This window comes from Saccopteryx bilineata, chromosome 1 (assembly GCF_036850765.1).
Source record: "Saccopteryx bilineata isolate mSacBil1 chromosome 1, mSacBil1_pri_phased_curated, whole genome shotgun sequence".
NCBI classification, from domain to species: domain Eukaryota; kingdom Metazoa; phylum Chordata; class Mammalia; order Chiroptera; family Emballonuridae; genus Saccopteryx; species Saccopteryx bilineata.
In genome coordinates this window covers 153,416,859-153,436,187 of record NC_089490.1, presented here as the reverse complement: position 1 = coordinate 153,436,187, position 19,329 = coordinate 153,416,859, and the positions used below count along the sequence as shown (strand labels likewise).

At 51.6% G+C, this 19,329-nt stretch overlaps 1 protein-coding gene across 9 annotated transcripts in view; it reads right to left on the bottom strand.

Moving 5' to 3' along the window:
• Positions 1 to 17,846, bottom strand: part of PTPRS (protein tyrosine phosphatase receptor type S) — a 104,593-nt gene extending 86,747 nt beyond the window's left edge. For 4 of the 9 annotated variants that reach the window (XM_066275014.1, XM_066274969.1, XM_066274979.1 and 1 more), the window contains exon 1: positions 17,687 to 17,845. The gene's annotated coding sequence lies outside the window, so the exon portion shown is untranslated. Of the gene's footprint in view, positions 1 to 17,686 lie in introns of all 9 variants that reach the window. The other 5 variants (XM_066274952.1, XM_066274958.1, XM_066274943.1 and 2 more) reach the window with 2 other exon arrangements.
• Positions 17,847 to 19,329: the final 1,483 nt, after the last annotated feature.

The following is a 19,329-nucleotide window of genomic DNA, read 5'->3' as shown; positions in this document are numbered from 1 at the left end:
GTTTTCCTTCTCTGCCTCAGTTGGACCAACCCACCATTTAACGTGTTTACATAGAACCATATGATGAGAGATCAAAGATCACAGGTTTGATATGAATTTAGTTCCAGGCTCCGCTCCTGGCTTACTTGCTGGGTGACCGTTAGCAAATCACCTCCCATCTATGAACCTCAGTTTTCCCATCTGTAAAATAGGCTCTTAGCCCTGGCCTGGGACAACTTTCCCAAGCCACAAAGTTTACATTCACAGCAACCCTGAGTCTAAATTTTTGGCTTAACTCTTTCTAGCTCTGTGTCCTCAGGCAAGTAGTTTAAGGCTGCAATTTAGGCCTGCTTTTCTTCATCTGTTAAAGGCTCCTTGTTTGTACCCCTGGACTAAGCCACGCCTGAAGCTGGTATGCTAATCAATTCATCGGATTTTGTACTCAAGTCCGTTTGATTTGGCCTTATTCTCCTTTCAGGGGGCAGGCCCACTGTGTGTCTCAGGTTGAAGCCTCACTTGTAGCAGGGCAGGGAGCTGAGGGTGTGAACCCTTGAAGGTTAGCTCAACAGTCAACTTGTTGAACGACTTCAGACAGACCCAAACCTCTGGGTCTCAGGTCTTTCAGAACAGTCACTGAAAGCAACACCCATGTGGGTGGCATCATCCAGATATGGGACCAAGAACAAGAACCATTTACATCTACTTTGTGCTGGGCCCAGTAAAGACACAAGTTTAAATGAAATACTTCACCTTGAAAGCTCACTGTGACTTTGTGCAGAAAAGGAAGTCTACCAACACTGTTTCCTCCGCCTGGAGCACGCTTCCCTCCCCACTACCCAATTACCGCCTGCTCAACCTCACCTGGGGAGCTTTCCCTGACCTCTCCCTCCCATCCTTTCTTCCCCTCTGTCTCAGTTCCAGGTCTGGCAATTTCCATGCTCACTGAGTCTAAGATGCATCATTATTTTACATATCAATAAGGGGGGGTGCTGCCAATTAAACTAGACATGGCTTTTTTATCACAGAGAATTATCATTTAATAGCTACTGAAAGAGCTTTTTAAATTTCTTTGAACAGAGATTTTGGTCACTTTTTTTCTACTGAACTAGGTACAAAATGGAAAGTGTAAATAAAATGTAAGGTTCAAGTTTTCCTAAAACTCCTCTGTGTGCCGAGCTCAACTCTTCTGAACTGCTTTTTCAACTCAGACTTGCCAATTTGGGGTTTTGCAAACGGCACTGATCCCTGTGCAGCCAGGCCCCAGAAACCCAGCACCACCCATGGGTGGCTGCTCCAGGATTTCCCTCCAAGCTGCCAACAACACCGTGAAGGGATCCACAGAAAGTACTAACGATGGCTGGGGCTCCTGCCCACCCTCACGTAGCCTGAGCACTGTGGTTTGTCAACTGAAACTTTGTGGAGTCTGCAGTGATCAAGGCAGGAATAACCACTCTGATTAAAACTACCTGGTGCATAGCAGGCGCTCAAAAAATATTAATGGATGCACAGACATTACAGAAAACATGAGTTCAGGCACTGGTCACAAGTCACACAGCCTAGCAAAAGGTGAGGGCAGACTTTGAATTGAATTCTAACACAAATGCCAGCTTTGCACTGGTACACATGTCTGATAGCACTTACAGTGTATTTTCCTAAAACAAGACAGAGTATGACCCCAACAACCTTTCAACTAAAAAACTTAACTCACACAGCCTTTAAAGGCTTGTGGTTAATCTATAAATTAGGAAGAAATGATGGCTGTTAAGTACTTGGGGAGCAAGCTGTACCCTGGCCAGACCCATCGGCAGGTCAGCCTGGCTGGCTACCCTACCACTATGCAACATCTAGCTGCGTGACAAGTGTCAGATGACTTGACCTTTCTGGGCTTCTGTGTTCTCATCTGTCAAATGGGTATAATTCTCTCTCCCCCTCACACCTATTGTGAAGAATAAATCCATTAAAAGTACACAAAATGTCACCTTCAAATTCTATCCCAAATCTGACCACTTCTTCCCCTCTGGTCCAGTCCCTTCTTCTGCCCTTGTCCTTACCCCCTCACCAACCCCACCTCCGTCCTTGTCCCCCACAGGCTGTCCTCCTCGAGACACTCACCAGAGGGCGCCAGTGAGCATCTGAGTCAGGTCCCATTCCTCCTCTGAATAGACCTCTAGAGCTGACACTTCCCAAGGGTTATTAAAAGCCCAGCTTCTCCCCAGAGCCCACAAGGCCCTGTACAACCTGCACCCCGACCTCACTCTGTTCCACCCACAGGGACTTCCTAACTACTCCTCCAAGAAGTCAGGCATGATCCTGCCCCAGGACTTTCTTTTTTAATTATTTTTAATTTTTATTATTTATTCATTCAGAGAGGAGAGAGAGAGAGAGAGAGAGAGAGAGAGAGAGAGAGAGAAGGTGGGGGGCAGGAAGCATCAACTTCCATATGTCCTTGACCAGACAAGCCCAGGGTTTCAAACTGGGGACCTCAGTGTTCTAGGTCGAGGCTTTATCCACTGCACCACCACTTTTTCATGGGCTATACTCTCTGCCCAGAACTTTCTTCTCCTACATATTACTTAGTTCCCTCCCTCACCTCCATCTGGTCTTTACTCAGACTGTCACCTCCTCAGTGAAGGTGTCCTTACCATCCCATTTAAAATGACAACCCTTATCCCTCTACTCCTAAATCCCTGTTTTTCCTTTCTTGCTTTCTCTCATCACCATCTAACACAGCAGATTTTATTTTGCTTACTGTCTCTATGATCTGAACAAGAGCCCCACAAAGGCAAGCACTTCCGCCCCAGCTGGTCCCAGCAGAGAGCCCACCACACAGTAGGTGTCCAAAAAACTCCCTGGATGACTGAAGGCAGACATGTGGGGGAGGCAGTGGCTGCAACTGAACCAGCCTCTCGGTATGCAGGGCTAGCATGGGAAGTGTCCACGCCTCCTCCAGTGGCCCTTCCTGTCCCATTTCTGAGCCATCCCTGGACTCTGCCCCCTTTCCTGAGCCTCCAGCCCCAGTTATGAGCCATCCGGTGGTCCAACACCTGCTGAGCAAACACAGGAAGCAGAGGCCCCTGCATGGTGCCTGTGGCCTGGGCTGGGCATGTCCCTCCCGCCAGTGATATGCCTGCCCTGGTGGGAGAGAGCGATTGTGAGGTTGAGCCAGGACCTCAAAGTCAAACAGATAGACTGGAAAAGCAGCCACCTCGCTGATCCTGTTCCCAGGAGGAACCGGCCCACAGAAGATGCCTTATCAATATTTAGCAAATAAACATGTTATTTACAAGCACCATCTCACCTTCAGTCTAAGCCAGGGTTGCTTTAAGGGGTTCACCCTCAGTAACTCACCAGATCCTCCCAAGGATCCTGGAGGGTGGTGGTCATGGGGACACTGACACCAGGAGAGGGGAAATCACAGCAAACAAGAAACAGAGCTAGGACTCAAACCCAGGCCATCTGGCCCTAGAGTTCATTTTATTAACGATTAATTCAGTCTCAATAAACAACAGGACTAAAACATAAATAAACGCTTATAACTTCTATAGAGTATTAGCTGTGTACTGAAGCTCAGAGAACTTCAGCCATTTGCTTAAGTGCTGAGATGTCCCCATTTCACAGACAGGTAAACTGAAGCTCAGAGAAGTTCTGAGCCCAAAGTCAAAGAGCCAGCAAGCTCAAGTGCTGGGAATTCAAACTCAGGGCTTCCCAACCAGTCTTGGGGCTGTGGGCCACATGGTCCCAACCAGAGCCGACATGAGCCTATGGCAGGAGCTCTTGGCTCTGCAAACCAGACACAGCTTGGCAGCCGAGCCTCCTCGACAGAGTGTCCACAGGGATACACAGAGTGAAATCTAAATGACAAGTGTCAAGGATGGGAAAACGGCCCTGTGGGAGACTGGGCTTCTTCAGAATAAAAGAGGGGCAAAAAAAAAAAACGACCTAACACCAACTATATTTTTAAAATCCCACAGCAGTAAGGAGACTGGCCCATCAGCAAGGCATCACATCCGTGGGCAGGCAGAGGCCCCGGAAGGCTCACAGGGACACAGCTATTTTAAAGGGGCTATTTCTGGAGGCCGAGGTGAGAACATGGGGGCGAGAGAAAGGATCAGGAGCAGCCGCTGGGACTGACTCTGTGCCTGGTCTGGCCAACTGGTTAGGGGGCAGGGTGAAAAGGGAGAACTTGGGAGCCAACCACCTGTTTGGTGCAAGTGTGGGCTCTGCCACCAGCCAGGTAGAAGACCTCAGGCCTCATTTCTTCCCCCTGTGAGCCGAGCTCTGTCTGTACAAATTTATGCACTGAGCCCCACTGTGCACAGAAGCTGCTGCGGACATAGCAAAGAAGACAGGCAGTAACGCCTCCCCCAGAGTCCCAGCCAGAGCACGAGGCAGATGACAAGATGTATACAACATGGACAAGGTGACAAGTGCTTCTAGTAAAAGCAGAGCAGGAAAAGGGGAAGATAGTGAGCCAGGTAGAGCGGCAAACTTTGCAAATCTTCATAGGGAGGTCAAGGGAGCCACACTTAAAAATGTTCAGAGACCTGAAGGAGACAAGAAAAGCAGTTTCCAGAGGCTCATGTATTGCTGCTGTTAGGGTCAAGTTGGGCTGCAAGTGCTAATTTTCTCTTCACATCAAGTAACCTCCTATGTTGGCCTTTCAGGGCCATTGTGCCCACCCCACAATCATCACAGTTCAGGCTCCTTCCATCTCGATTCTCCTATTCTCATCCATGATACCTGCCTCATGGTCCAAAATGGTTGCCTAAGTGCCTACTCTCCTCTCCATATTCCAGCTGAAGGGTAGAGAAAGTATGCACCACCTCCCTTTGAAGGCATTTCTAGGCAATCCTACTTATCTATCCCACTGGTCAGAACTGAATTACATAGTACAGACAACTTGCAAAGTACACTGGAAAAAAATTTTTTTAACCAGGTGGCCATGTGCCCAGATAAGTCATAGGATTTAACTGCTGTGGAGAAGAGAAGGGATACTAGGGCACCCTATCACAAACATATGGCCCAATGGGGTCAGGTCTTAGGCTCCAAACCAATGCACCTGGGACACTTTGGCCTGGAAAGTAGAGATGGAAGTCACTGGGGCCATCCTCCTGCCTCCATACCAGGATGGTGTTCATACATCCCTCCCCGAAAACTCCAAGGTCAGAAACAGTGCCCACAGCCCAGGTTCAGGGTCTGTGTTTTGGCAACCCCTCAAAGGCAGAAGCCCACCCATAGCCCACAGTCCCCAAGCACCAGAGCCCAAGGCACCAGGCCTCCCCCATCCTCCCTCCTGCCTGCGTGGAGGACGCCTGACCAATTCATCTCCTTCTCCTTGGTAAACAACTGTCAGGAAAAATAAATAGATTTTAATAGGCTCATTAATTGAATTCAGGGAAAATAACCTTCTCCCCAGGCCACTGAGAAGGAATACTCAGATGCAAACAAAAAAGTCTAAGCAACTCAGTCAGGAGGCAAGAGGGGGACCTGCCCTCCCAACAAGGCTGGGAGACCCCCCAATAGTGCTAGCCACTTTAAGTAACAATGACTCAACCAGCAAGGGGGCAGTCCTGTCCCGAGTGTCTTCCAGCCTCTGAGGGTTGGAAGTCTCTGGTGGGTCTAACGTAGCTTTAATGTCTCAGTAGCCCTTGGCCTCTGCTCTAAGCCTGTGGCAGCAACAAAATGATTTAATGTCTTTTTTTTCCTCCCATCACATTTTAAAAATTTTTTTCCATTGATTTAAGGGGGTGGGGGAGATAAAGGCAGAAGAAAGGGAGGGGGAGGGGAGAAGGGAAGACGGAGGGAGCAAGAAATATAAATTCATTATTCCACTTAGTTGTACACTCACTGACTGCTCCTCGTCCATGCCCTGACCAGGGATCTAACCTGTAACCTGGTGCGCAGGGACACGTTATCCACTGAGCTACCTGGCCAGGGCCTACCATCACACTTTTTGTTTTTATTTATTTATTTATTTATTTATTTTTATTTTTTATACAGAGACAGAGAGAGAGTCAGAGAGAGGGATAGATAGGGACAGACAGACAGGAACGGAGAGGGATGAGAAGCATCAATCATTAGTTTTTCATTGTGACATCTTAGTTGTTCATTGATTGCTTCTCATATGTGCCTTGACCACGGGCCTTCAGCAGACCGAGTAACCCCTTGCTCAAGCCAGTGACCTTGGGTCCAAGCTGGTGAGCTTTGCTCACACCAGGTGAGCCCCTGCTCAAGCTGGCGACCTTGGGTCTCGAACCTGGGTCCTCCGCATCCCAGGCCGATGCTCTATGCACTGCGCCACCTCCTGGTCAGGCCATCACATTTTTTGTAAGGTCTTGCCTACTTATGCCAAGGACATACCAGGTTCCCATTCACGAGAGTGAGACAGTTTTCTCTTAAGTTTTAAAAAAGGATGAGTTTAAAGAAAACTATTCAGTCATTAGGAGGACCAGGCAGCCAGGACAAAAGGCATATATCACAGTGAGTAACTGAAATTTGGGTGGTATCCAGCAGAGCACTGGACAGGGAGTCTGGAGGCCTCAATGCAGCCTGCAGGGTGACCTAAGCACAGACCTAGAAGGTCAGAACTGACCACCCATACCCATCAAGGACTCTGGCCACACCAGTGTGACTTGGTTTCCCCACCATGGATCAGGTGGTCCGGGGCAGGCCTCCTGCCAGCCTCAAAATCACAGCTTCAACCTGACCTGTGGTTTCACCTGCCCAGGGCTTGCCATTGGCTCCTGTCAGCCTGCCCTTGGCACTGCAGCAGGCATGTGACTCCACACCCTGAGAGAAGCCAGACTTGGCCCAACCATTTCCTGGCACCCCCAAACCATACTCCCCAAAACCCAATACACGGGTCCTCCAATTTTCTCCCAGAGGGCAATAACCATCACACTGTACTTTGTCAGTACTTTCTAGTTTTCCTCGGTCTGAATCCTTCTAACCACCTAAGAGACAGTCTCACACCCACTTTATTACAGACAAGCAGACAGACCCCGGCAGGTAGATCCACTGCTAGAGGCAGGGTCACACTGTCATGACTCCAAGCCAAGACTCCAATGTAGGTTCTTCAAATGTCAAATGTGACCCCCAAAAGAAAGCCTGGCCCATTCCTGGGGGCCTCCTCGGTATCCTCTCCAGCAATCTGGCCAGACACAAAGGGTATCTAATGAACATCAGGGGCAAGGGTAAATGAGGTAAATGAGTCTTAAAATCACCTGGCCTGGCTACTACGTACTTTCTGGGGTCCCAGCTCCTTTAAGCTTCTTCCAGGAGACAGGAAATGTTATAGACTGTTTCAGGGTTCCCTAACTCCCATCCTTAAAAAACACTTGGCTCTCAATAGCCACTGGATCACTGCTTCTGTGCCAGACACCTCAGAAATGCAGAGGCTCAGAGACAGTAAGTAAGTAGCCAAAGTCACATACAGCACCTCTAATTAGGACCCAGTCTCCTAGCCTCGCTGCCCAAGGCAGTGAGCTGAGCAGGAGTGTTTGAGCTGCCGAGGCAGGACTTTACCAGCTATGACTGATCTAACTGAGAGAATTAGTGTGGGATGGCAGTGGCTGCAGAATAAAGAAGAGGGCCTGACCAGGCAGTAGTAGCACAGTGGATAGAATGTCGGACTGGGACGTGGAGGACCCAGATTCAAAACTCCGAGGTCATCGGCTCATCTGGTTTGAGCAAGGCTCACCAGCTTGAGCCCAAGGTCACTGGTTCGAGCAAGGGGTCACTCAGTCTGCTGTGCTCCCCCCCCACCCCCGTCAAGGCACATAGGAGAAAGTAATCAATGAACCACTAAGGTGCCACAATGAAGAATCGATGCTTCTCATCTCTCTCCCTTCCTTTGTCTGTCCCTATCTGTTCCTCTTGCTGATTCTCTCTGTCTCTGTCACAAAAAAGGCAGGGAGAGAGGGTAGGAGAGAGGGTACGAAAGCTGGCAGGGACTTTGCTGCCAAGGGGAGGGGGGAGTTTGAGAGTGCCACCCAGAGAAGCAAAACTATGTCCCTAGAGCCACACAGCTTGTGAGAAGGAAAAAGAGTTGGAACCCAGACCTGGCCAACAACTATGTCCCTCCCTCTGCTCTGCTCCCAACCGCTATGGGAAGCAGCCTTTTGGCTCCAAAATTGCTACATAATTTCAGAGCCCAGTGCAAAATGAAACCGCAGGGCAACCAAAAATAAGATTTTCAAGAAAACAACAGCAGAGCATTAAACCAAGTAAAGTACAGACCCTTCTAACCTCCACAAGTGCAGAAATGACTCCTGGGCTTAGTCTGGCCAGGGGCGGGGGGCACAACCCTGACAAAAGGCTCCAGCCATTCTAGTTTATCATCCTCACTATGTGCCTCAGTTTCCCTATCTAAGGATGAAAACAGAAAATGCAAACAAAGCCGCAGCCCAGGACCAGGCACAGTGTGGGCTCCATGGGGGACTCAGTGACTGCTGAGGCGATCTCCCCTCCATTGTATGTTTGGGGCTCCATCCTCATCCCCTAGCTGTACATAAAGATGGGAGCGCAGGAGGACACAAGTCAGTCAGCCCCTACATGGGCACCCTGGGTGCCTGGCACCGTATCAACGTGACACTATTTAATCCCCAATGACGCAGCAGGCATGCTCTGTCCCCATTTCACAGATGAGAAAACCAAGACTGGGAGGAGAAAGTAACGGGTTGCTACACACTGGGGAAGATCAGTGTAAGAATTTGAAATTAGGGTGCTGAAGCCCACAAAAGCCCTTCCCCAGTAGGGACAGAGTCCAGGCTCCCAGGACCAGGTGGGACAACAGGGAAAAACAAGCCAGACATGGCAGCCCCTCCACAGTCTAGATCTAGCACCATTGCCAGAAACTCTAGCCGTTCCCGATTTCTAGATTCCATGTCAGGGGCAATTACCTGCTTCTGGTAATCAACTTAGCAGTGGTGCTGGGACAGGTGTACAGTGGGAACCCATCAGTAACCTCAGTGTGCAAGTCCAACAGGGCCCTGTAGAGCAGGGGTCTCCAAACTTTTTACACAGGGGGCCAGTTCACTGTCCCTCAGACCATTGGAGGGCTGCCAAATACAATGGTCCTCTCACTGACCACCAATGAAAGAGGTGCCCCTTCCAGAAGTGCAGCGGGCCGTAGTTTGGGGACGCCTGTTGCAGAGCATGGGAGGTGACCTTCCACAGAGGAGTCGACAGCCTGATTTCTCACACTGCCATGGGTCTTGAGCATGAATCGGGGTCTCCCCATCAGCACTGATGACATTGGGGCCAGCTCATTTCCTGTGAGGAGCCATCCCAGGCACTGTGGGATATTGAACAGTATCCCTGGCCCCCACCTTCTCAATGCCAGGAGCACCCCAGATGTTCCCAGACATTGCCATTCGTTCCCCAGGAGCAAAATCACCCCTGGCTGCAAACCACCGCAATAAATTCTACAAATGACATTGGTGACCCCACACCCCAGCCTCCAAAGCAAACAGGTATGGTCTGGAAAAGAGCGCGCGAACAGATCCTGCAGCCAGAAGATAATTCACAGCCCTCCCCGTGGGACCAGCCAGCTTCCTTCTGCACGGCATTTAATTTAAGTCAAGTTTATCATTATGACCAATATTAATATAATCAGAGCCAACATTTATCGAGCGCAGACACTGGCCCAGGCCATTCTCAGCACTTCCATGAGTTATTGGGCCAGTGCTTCTAAAGAACCCATCAAGGTGACTTCAAATCTAAATCCATTTTATAGCCCAAGAAACAGAGGCTCAGCAATGGCAAGTAAGGTGGTTCAAGGTAACACACCAGTGTTTTGTTTGTTTGTTTTAATTTTATTTATTTATTTTTTACAGACAGAGAGTGAGTCAGAGAGAGGGACAGACAGGGATAGACAGACAGGAACGGAGAGAGATGAGAAGCATCAATCATTAGTTTTTTTCATTGAGCGTTGCAACACCTTAGTTGTTCATTGATTGCTTTCTCATATGTGCCTTGACCGCGGACCTTCAGCAGACCAAGTAACCCCTTGCTGGAGCCAGCGACCCTGGGTTCAAGCTGGTGAGCTTTTTGCTCAAACCAGATGAGCCCGCGCTCAAGCTGGCGACCTCGGGGCCTCAAACCTGGGTCCTCTGCATCCCAGTCCAACGCTCTATCCACTGCGCCACCGCCTGGTCAGGCTACACACCAGTGTTTTAAGAAAAAGAAAGCTCCAAGGATGTAAAACAGGGCAATTTCATGTAAAATCTAGATTTGGAGCCATTCGGGACTGCCCACTCAGGAGGCTGGGGTAGCCCACCTGCTGGGCCCTGGGGTACCATAATGATGCTCCTGCCATGGCTTCCTGCCTCAGTTTCTCCCTCCAGACTGGTGTCAGAGGACCCAGCCACCCTCCCAGTGGAGCCTTCCACCTCTCGCTCCTGCTTCTCACTTCCAGCCACACAGCTGCTGTCCCCCACACCTGTTCATCTGTCTCTTTTCAGGTCTCAGCTCAAAGGTCATCTCAGAAAGACCCTCCGTGTCTCTGCCCCCCAAGACAAAATAGTGGCCAGGTAATGTACTAGGTGTCCCTGAATTTTCAATCTCAGAACCTGACTGCAGTCAGTATTTTTTTGCTTATTTATGTACTCACTATCTCCCCTAACACAGTGCAGGATCCAAGGGACACAGCTTGCCTTGTTCACTGCTGTATCCCTAGAACTTACCATAATTTTTATTTGCTACTATTTGAAAGGAAGGAAGGAAGGAAGGGAAGGGAAGGAAGGAGGAGGAGGGAGGGAGGGAGGGATGGAGGGAGAGACGGAGGGAGGGACGGAGGGACAGAGGAAGATCAAGTACTTATATAGCATTTTCTTTCTGTCAGGCTTAGTTCATATCCCCCTTGCAATACCCCTATCATGAGTAAAGCAATGCCAAAACACTCATTTCACAGATGAGTAAACTGAGGCACCAAACAGCTCTGTAAAGCCTGAAGCCCCACTTCCAGGAAGCAGCAGAGCTGGAATTTGAACCCAGAATCTGGCCCTCAAGTTCTCTGACAGCTGACATTCAACTAATACTGATTGAACTGAAGGAATGAAATGGCGAATAAAAGAATGGATTGGATGCTCACACGTCAAGCTTGTCAAATGATCCTCTTCTGAGCACTCCTCAGTGGGGCCACAATCAAAGCTGAGACCTCAAAGCTGTGAAGCATCCCTGACCTCCCCCAGCCACTTACTCAAAGCCCCCATGGATCCTGGCAGTCTGAGGTTATCGCCTGTGGTCTCAGGAGCACCCAGAACCCTCCCTAAGCAGTCGGCCCTGCCCTCCCCACCAGCATCGCCTGGCCTCCAGTGGCTCAGACCTTGCCAGGCACCTGGCCCAGTCCTGCTGCAGAAGTGGGGCGGCCTTGATTAAGCAGTTAGTGATGGGGAACGCCCCAGTTTGCAGTGGCTGAGTCATCCCGACATCTCTCCCATGCTGGAGCCCATGGAGGAACAGAGGGGCTGCTGGGGAGCCCCCACCAGGCAGGTCACACTAGGTAACAAAGCACTGCTTTATACATTAACTCATTTATCCTCCCAAAACCCTGCAAGGTGGGTACTATTAATCTCCAGTCTACAAATGTGAAAATGGAAGCATAGAGAAGTTGAGCAACGCATCTCAGGTCACACAGCCAGCAGGTGGCCAAGTCAGGATTTTAACCCAGACAGCATAGAACCAGCATCCATGCTCTTCTCTTACCCTCTGAGGAAGGCAGCTGGGAGACCCAGAACCTCCACAGTAACTCTCCAGTGCCCCCAGCAGGTGAAACATCATCAAAACAACTTCTTTGACAATTGCGCAGACTCTGCAGCAGTTAAGACTTCAGGTTCTGGTATCTGTTGGTCCTGGGTAAGATTCCTTACACTGTTACTTACAAGCTGTGTAACCCCAGGCCAGTGAAACTCTGTGCCTCAGTTTCCCTCTTGGAGAAACGGCTCTGAGCACAGTAACTGAGCTCACAAGGGGTATGACGGTTAAAGGCATGAGGATGTACCTTGTGTGCTTACTCAGCATAGGCCCTGGCACAAGGCACCAACTCCAAATAAGTCTGAGCAGCTATTATTGTCCCCCCAACATCCCTTCATTTACTGATCACGGGGTTAATTATAAGCGGCATTAAATTATACACACACAGACATGTCGACCTTGCTTCCCCAGAACCCCTAAATTTCCACCAACCCTCAATTACCCACACAACAGCAGCATCTTCCCGGCCCCTCTCTGCCCCGCGCCTGCCTCTATCCGGGGGTCTCATGCCTCTGGGGCTGTAGTACTACGACTTGCTGGACTGGGTGTCAGACACACAACATCTCACATCCCAGCACACCAAGAAGCAGGTTGTGATTGCCCCGAGCTTAGAAATGAAGCAAAACAGAAGTCAACTAACCAGCCCAAGAATGCACATCAAGGAGGGTAGGTGGTGGAAGTCAGGGCTCTGACCTCCAACCCAGGGGCATAATCTAATTTTGCAAGTGAAAAGCCTTCCGCAGAGAGGTTACAGAGCAGAGGCGAGGCCCCACAGAGAGGGAGAGAGGAGAGGAAGGAGAGAACCAGGAGAAAAACTGAGATTTTCAGTTCCCCCAATAGGAAGACAGGGGACCCCTGACCTTCCTACAAGGGGCTAACAACAAAGATTTAAAAAAAAAGGAAAAAACACACAAAAACTCAAAAGTCACAGGGACCACCCAGGGAGTTCTGGACAAAATCTGCACTCTGAAAGAAAAATTACATTTGTGATTCAGCTCCAGTTCAGGCATTTTGGGGGACGGGTCACTGCAACCCAGAAACCCAGGCTCCAAGCCCCCCTCCAGAGTGAATGAAATCCATGGGACCGAGAAGAGAACCAACAGGGATGCTGGACAAACACCTGGGAGGATTTTCAGGTCTGGGAACCCTTTGGCCTCAGCAGGACTCTGGGGTGCCTTGCTTCTGGGAAAGAAGAGGGGATTCCAAGGCCAAGGCCAATCAGCACCAACTCCCCCAGGTCCAGCCTGGCCAAGCCAGGAAGGGGCAGGGAGACTGGCAGCTCCTCGGAGGAGGAGAAAAGATAAGAGACAAAAATAAAGCAATAAAAAGGTCCAGGCCTTGTCCCTGAGTCACTTCCATGCGCTCGCTAATTTTCGCCTTTGCAGAAGTGTAAGCCAATTGATTTTTTCATATTCCCCATGCACCCTCCCACCCCCAACACTTCAGAAATATCAGCCAAACACAAGAAATGGTACATTGGGAATTTTTTTTCTTTCTTTTCTTTCCTTCCTTCCTTCTTTTCTTTCTTTCTTTCTTTCTTCTTTCTCTCTCTCTCTTTCTTTTTTGAGTGTCTTTATTTCCTTAAAGAAAAAAGTCAGAAAGGAAATAAATAAATCCACACATTATATTCAATACCCTTGAAATTCTAAAAGGAAAGAAGGTGACAAACTAAACCACAGGGCTAGGAGGTCCAGGTGTCACTACTTCCTGTGTATCTCAGTGCTAAGATCTGCCTGTCTCTGGGCTGCCCATCATCCTTATGATAGAGTTGCTGGCACTTGAACCTCAACTCTCATCCAGCACCCATCTTCCCACCCTGCAAGCCAGCAGCTTTCTGGTTTCAGACAAGGTGGGATTAGACGAAATTTAAAAACCACTTGAAAAGCCCTCAAAGCCTTGTTCTCCCTAAGACACACAGTGATGACTGTCCACACACCCACAGTGGATTTTTGTTGGCTTGGCACATGGATCCTGTATAGGTTATGCCTTCATCTCATCCCCTCCTATCTCAAGTCTCCAATGGAGGTTGAGCACCCTGCGTCATGGACTGGGGGATCGGGGTGGGGGGTTTCTCCAAATACCCCATCCAGGGCATTTTTTTGCTACGCAGAAGCACAAAGCAAGGACAGCTGGCACCTACTTCATGGGAGACAGGCATCCTCCTCCTCGTAAATTCTGGAAAAGGGCATGCCCACCATGGGAGGGTGTGCCAGGAGGTTGCCCTCGATGAAAAGAAGCCTGGGACTCTTGTATCTCAGTGCCCCTGCCTAGGTCCCCTGTCTCCCTGCAGAAGCACAAGACCCCCACAAAAAGAGCCATGGCCTGCAAGGTGCCTGCCAAATCCACCACACTCTTCAAGAACCTTCAGCTGGCTCCGAATGACTCTACAAATGGAGCCTAATGCAGTGTGTGTGTGTGTGGGGGGGGGGGTCTGCTCTCAGCTGAAAACATTAAGCTTCAACAATTATTCCCCAAACCTGCTGGGTTTATAAATACCCATTTTTATTTTTAGGGTTTTCCTCCCCACCCCAAACTCTCTCAATGCTCCCCCTATGTTCCCCCACACAAGGCCACGGTAGGTACTAAAGTCACGGTTAGCAGGCGAATACAGGGCAGAGGGTGCCTAGGTGGAAATGCCTAAGGAAATGCCTTTTACTGAGGAGTCACATAGTCCTGGCCCACACCTCCCCAGCCATCTCGCTTGCTGACCATTGTTCAAGCCATGCGGCTGCTGGAGTAATCAGCAGAGCCACAGGTCTCCTGGAGCCCAGATGCTGGAAGCAGCAGTTGGAAGTGTGCGCTGTGCTCTAACACCTGTGAAATCCTGCTCAATGCTGACCCAGAAGACAGGAGGGGAAACTGAGTCATCCCTGGAAATCCATTTGCCCAACAGGGGTGGATCTGTCTCCTTGACCAGGCCCAGGTCCGGGAAATACCTGGCAAAGCCCTACACTCTGTGTGACCCAAATATATAAGAAACTGGGTAGACAGTGATGGCTCCAGAATCATCCACCCAGATGCCACCACTAATCTCTAACACCCAGGGAGCTTCTCCCCTTCCACCTGCTCCTGACACCTGGGGCCTGAGCCACAGTCCCAGTGTTGGGAGAAAATGCTTCATATCTCTAAGTAGGGCCCACAGACTTGTGGAGATGCCTGGAATCCCCTGGGAAGCAGGGAAGGAAAAAAGGCTTTAAGGGGGAAAAACCAGAAGCATGGTCAACAGATGATGATCTCTGGTCAGCAGACAGCAGGCAGGCACCTGGTTTTCAGTGACCCTCTCTCAGCACCGACCACATGTCTTGCTCAGAAGCCTGCAAGGAACCTTGCGGGAAGAGGGTTCCCTGGGGAGCCCAGCCCACCACCCCAGCCACACCCACCAAAGCCACACCCCAGCCACACCAGAACAATCCACTCCCCATCTCCCAAAGGGAGTGGGCTAGGCTACCAAAGTCCACTGACATAATAGCACCAGCCCGCCCCCACCCTGTCACCCCTAAGGGGCCGATGTCACCGGCTGAGGTGGCAAGAATAGAAAAACGCATTAGCTCACCAGGCAGACTAGGTCTCCCGCGACGTTTTGTTTGCCTGAGCCCAATTACACCAACTCTCAGTGTTACAGAGTATGTCGGGTGGCAGCCCCCCAAGGGGCTGAGCGGGTGCTGGGCCCCATAAAGAAGTGCACTGTCATGGTGAAGGTGCCACCCCCCCACCCCAGCCCCGGAGACGGGGCAGAACAAAGCTTTCTGGAGAGGAGGAATAAAGACCTGGATAGCAGGCAGCACAGGAAGCGAAAGATGCCCAATGAAGGGCATCGTGTGGGGCAGGGGAGTCCAGCCAGAGACACAGGCTCACGTTGGTGGGCTCTGGGATTTGGGGGCGCAGGAAGCAGCTGCCCCTAGCCCCAGCTGCCTGCCTTCCTCAGCCAAAGTATCAGCTGGCAGAGGAAAAAGAGCTGAAGGACAGAAGGCAGGCGAGATTGGCAGGGGGAGGGGGCACAAAGGGAAGGGACCCTGGGAGGGGGAAGGGAACTATGCAAATGGCAGACTCAACTGGGTTGCTCAGCCATTAATAAAAGCTTCAGCAGCAGCAGCTGGCATCATAGGAGCAGCGGGGAGGGCTGGCTTCCTCTCTTCCAAGGCAGCTCCAAAGAGGAAGCAGGGCGCCCCAAACAAAGAAGGGCCCTTGTCCCTTGCACCCCAGAGATGACAACAATGAGGGACATCAAAAGGCCAGAACCCCAGCAACCAAAGTCTGGATGGAAGCCACTAGGGGTCCAGAATAGGTAGGTCCCTATCCTGGGGACCCTCCAGAACCCTCCAGCTTTGTCCCGCTTCTTAAGAGTCCTAATCCCAGGACTGGACACCTTGACACCCCCCCCCCCTTCACCCGCCGTGTTACCCAAGCTGGTTTTTCAGGGTTCTGATCAGCGGCAGAAGTGCCCCATGCTCAGAATGGGGACTCCCCCAGTCGGAGATGGGGGGAACAGGGGAATCCCAGCTGAGCCCACGAGAAGGAGGGGAGGCAGCTCCCGGATGGAGGCGCTGGGAAGGTTTGTTAATACGGGGAATGAGGTCCCTAGGGGATGGCTAAATTTGAAGAAAGGTTGCAAAGGAAGGAGAGTCTCAAAATCTGTGCATTTACAGAGCTACTAGAGGAGGATTTCAAATCTAGAAAGGGTCACTTAGGAGGAGGTTCCAGATTGGGGGAGTGTGTCGCTGAAAAAATTCCAGTTTGCGGAGGGTTCCCTGATTTGAGAATTTTGGAGAGAAAGCCTCTGAAGGGAAGTTCCCCGATTTAGGGGGGTTTCGTGAGGGTAAGTGTCCTGTATTTGTGAGGAGAGTAGTTAAGGGGGGGACCCCTAAATTTGAAAAATTTCCTAAGAAACAGTGAACTTGGCCGCAGCCTAGCCGAAACCCTTGAGCCCCGGGCACGGGCACTGTAACTCCGGGAACCTCTCCTTAGGGCAACGTCCACCCACCTCACGCCCCCTTCAACCTCTTTCAACGACTCCGCCCCTAGATGACGTCACCGATCCTCCCCTCCCAGCCCCCAAGGGTCTCCAGGGGCGTGCAGCACCCGTGGGGCTAGCGGATCTAGGGGCGGCTTCCCCTCTCCCGGGACCCCCAGCGCCCAGGGGAGGTCGGGTGCCCGGCGTGCGTTCGTCAGCTTGCCAGAGTCTCTGGGGCTGAGAGCTGAGCTAAGCCTCGCCTCGCCTGGCGGGGCGGGAAGGGGACGCCAGGGCCGCAGAAGGGTGGGGCAAGGCCGGGGTGATGGAGAGGCGCTCCCCTTTCAAGGGAGAGACGAGGCTGGGAAGGCGCTCGAGGGAGACAGGGATGAGTCCGGAGTCTCCAGGGGATGGGGACTGGAGAGGGAAGGCGGTGGGCAAAGCAGCCAACCAACCTGGGCGCACCTGCCGGTTCTCCCTCGTTCCCACCTGGAGCCACACGTCCCGGGCTGGTCTCCGCTGGCGGACGCCCGCGAATCCCCCAACACCAGCACAGCGCCCCCTGCCTCCAGGACCATCCCGGGGTCCCTCGCCGGCGTCGCCGAGGCCAGCACCCCCTCCGCACACACACACGTCCCCCTGCGCGCCTTCGCCCCGCCCGCAGCCCGGGGTGGTGCAGCCGGCGGCGTTGGGCAGCTTCCAACGCCGCGCTCCGGGCGAATCCAGCCCAGCCCCCTCCCCTGCCGCGGCGCGAAGCCCCCCGCCCCGCCCGCCGAGCCACCTTGTAGCCCCAGCCCGGTCCGGCTCTCGGGGGCATTGTTCGGACGCAGCTGACCGGGCAAAGCGACTGGGCGTGCAGCCGGCTGCAGCGGAGCGTCCTCCGAGCACAATGGCCGTGCAGGCTTCCCGGCACAAAGCCGGCGCGCTGCCCATTCCGCTGCCTCTGAGACACCCATTGTAGCGCCTGCAGTTTTGGAGTAATTAGGAATTTTGTTCCCCCTTTACCTGGAGGCTGGCTGGGCTGGGCTCCCCCGGCTCTGCTCCGCTTCACATCCTGACTATTACACGGGATCCTAGCGGAGCCGGAGCGCCAGCGACTCGCGGCGTGCGCGCGCCGGCCGGGCGGGCGGCGCGAGGACACTCACTGCGGCTCGCGCTCCCTTCGCGCCGGCTCGCGCGCACCCCCGCCTCCGGCCGGTGACGTCATCCCTTCCGCCAGCGCCGCCGCCGCCGCGGGGCGGGGTCTGCCTGCGCGCGTCACTGCGCAGCCGCCACGCCCCTCCTGGCCAATGAGGAGACGGTCTGGGTCACGTGGTCTCGGGGTTTTTAAACGGCCGCGGGAGCACGTGGGACACTCGGCTTAGCGAGACACGTGGGTAGTGGCGTTAGCGCGAGGGAACCCCTCCGGCCACCGGTTCGCGGGTGAGCAAGATAATTGGCACAAAGGACTTGGTGCTTACCATGCCCTACTATAAACTTTGTCGAGGCTCCCCAGTGCCTTCGAGCAAAACCCAGCTATCTCTCTACATTTGCATCAACCACTGTCCCCAGCTCTCCATGCTCCAGACAAGCCAGTTCCTTAAAGTTCCAGCAAACTGCTCACTCCTGACTCAGGGCCCTTGCCTCTGCTGTTCCTTTGCCTGGAATAGTCTTCCTCCAATATCTTCCAGTTTCTGCTCAAACTGCAAATCCTCAGAGAAGCCCTTCCTGACCCAGGCCACCAGCTACCTCATTCTCCATTCTCTATCCCTCATCCTGATTTTATTCTGGCCTCATTAAAGTGTGATTCCATGGGCTGTGGGATCCCTGTGTATTGGTTGGATGAATGAGTAAATAAATGAGGGAGCCTTCCTGCTGAGTAAGCACTTTACAAACATCCCACCTAGTTATGGTCAGCTGCCCTGGAGTCAGGACCAACCACCATAAGAATCCCAACTCAAGAACTGACTAGGTTTGTGGGGCTCTGAGCCTTGGTTTTTTCACCTGCAAATAGAATTTTCCTCTCTGGTTCTCATTTTCCCAGCTGTGAAATGGGGAAAGGTAGCCCCTGCTCACATGAGAGCCTAAGGATGAATTGTGGCAATGTGCCTACCTAGCCTTGTAGTTGGTGTTGGTGTTTGAAAATGAGATAATGAGAAAACAAGACAGAAAAATAATTGAAAGGATTACCATGGGAGGTATGAGTGCTCAGACACCAAACAAGATGGATTGCTCAAGAAATCATTGTGTTCTGAACATGTTGAAATAGTTTTATTTCCTCAAGGTATGTGTTTGGAGAGGTCCTCACAACCACAAAGGAATTCCAGTTTAGAATTTGAGGTTTTTTTTTTTTCCTCCAAAATCATTGAGTATTCATTCCAGGCCAAAGATGCAGATATAAACAAAAGGCATTAACCAGCAAACAAAATGAGAAGGCGGAAGTCATACATAGGAGAAGAGAATTGAGAATGAATAATTAAATAAGGAACCTAAATTAAGCTTGGAGTTTCCCAGCGACCAGTACAGTGGCCAGGTCTGCAGAGCCTATTTTGTCCTTCCTAATTGCATGACCCTGACCTAGCTGTGGACAATCTGGCCTTGGTTTTTTCATCCAAGCAGTGGGAACACAGCCCCATCTTGAAGGATCAAATGAGATGGTCCCACAAATG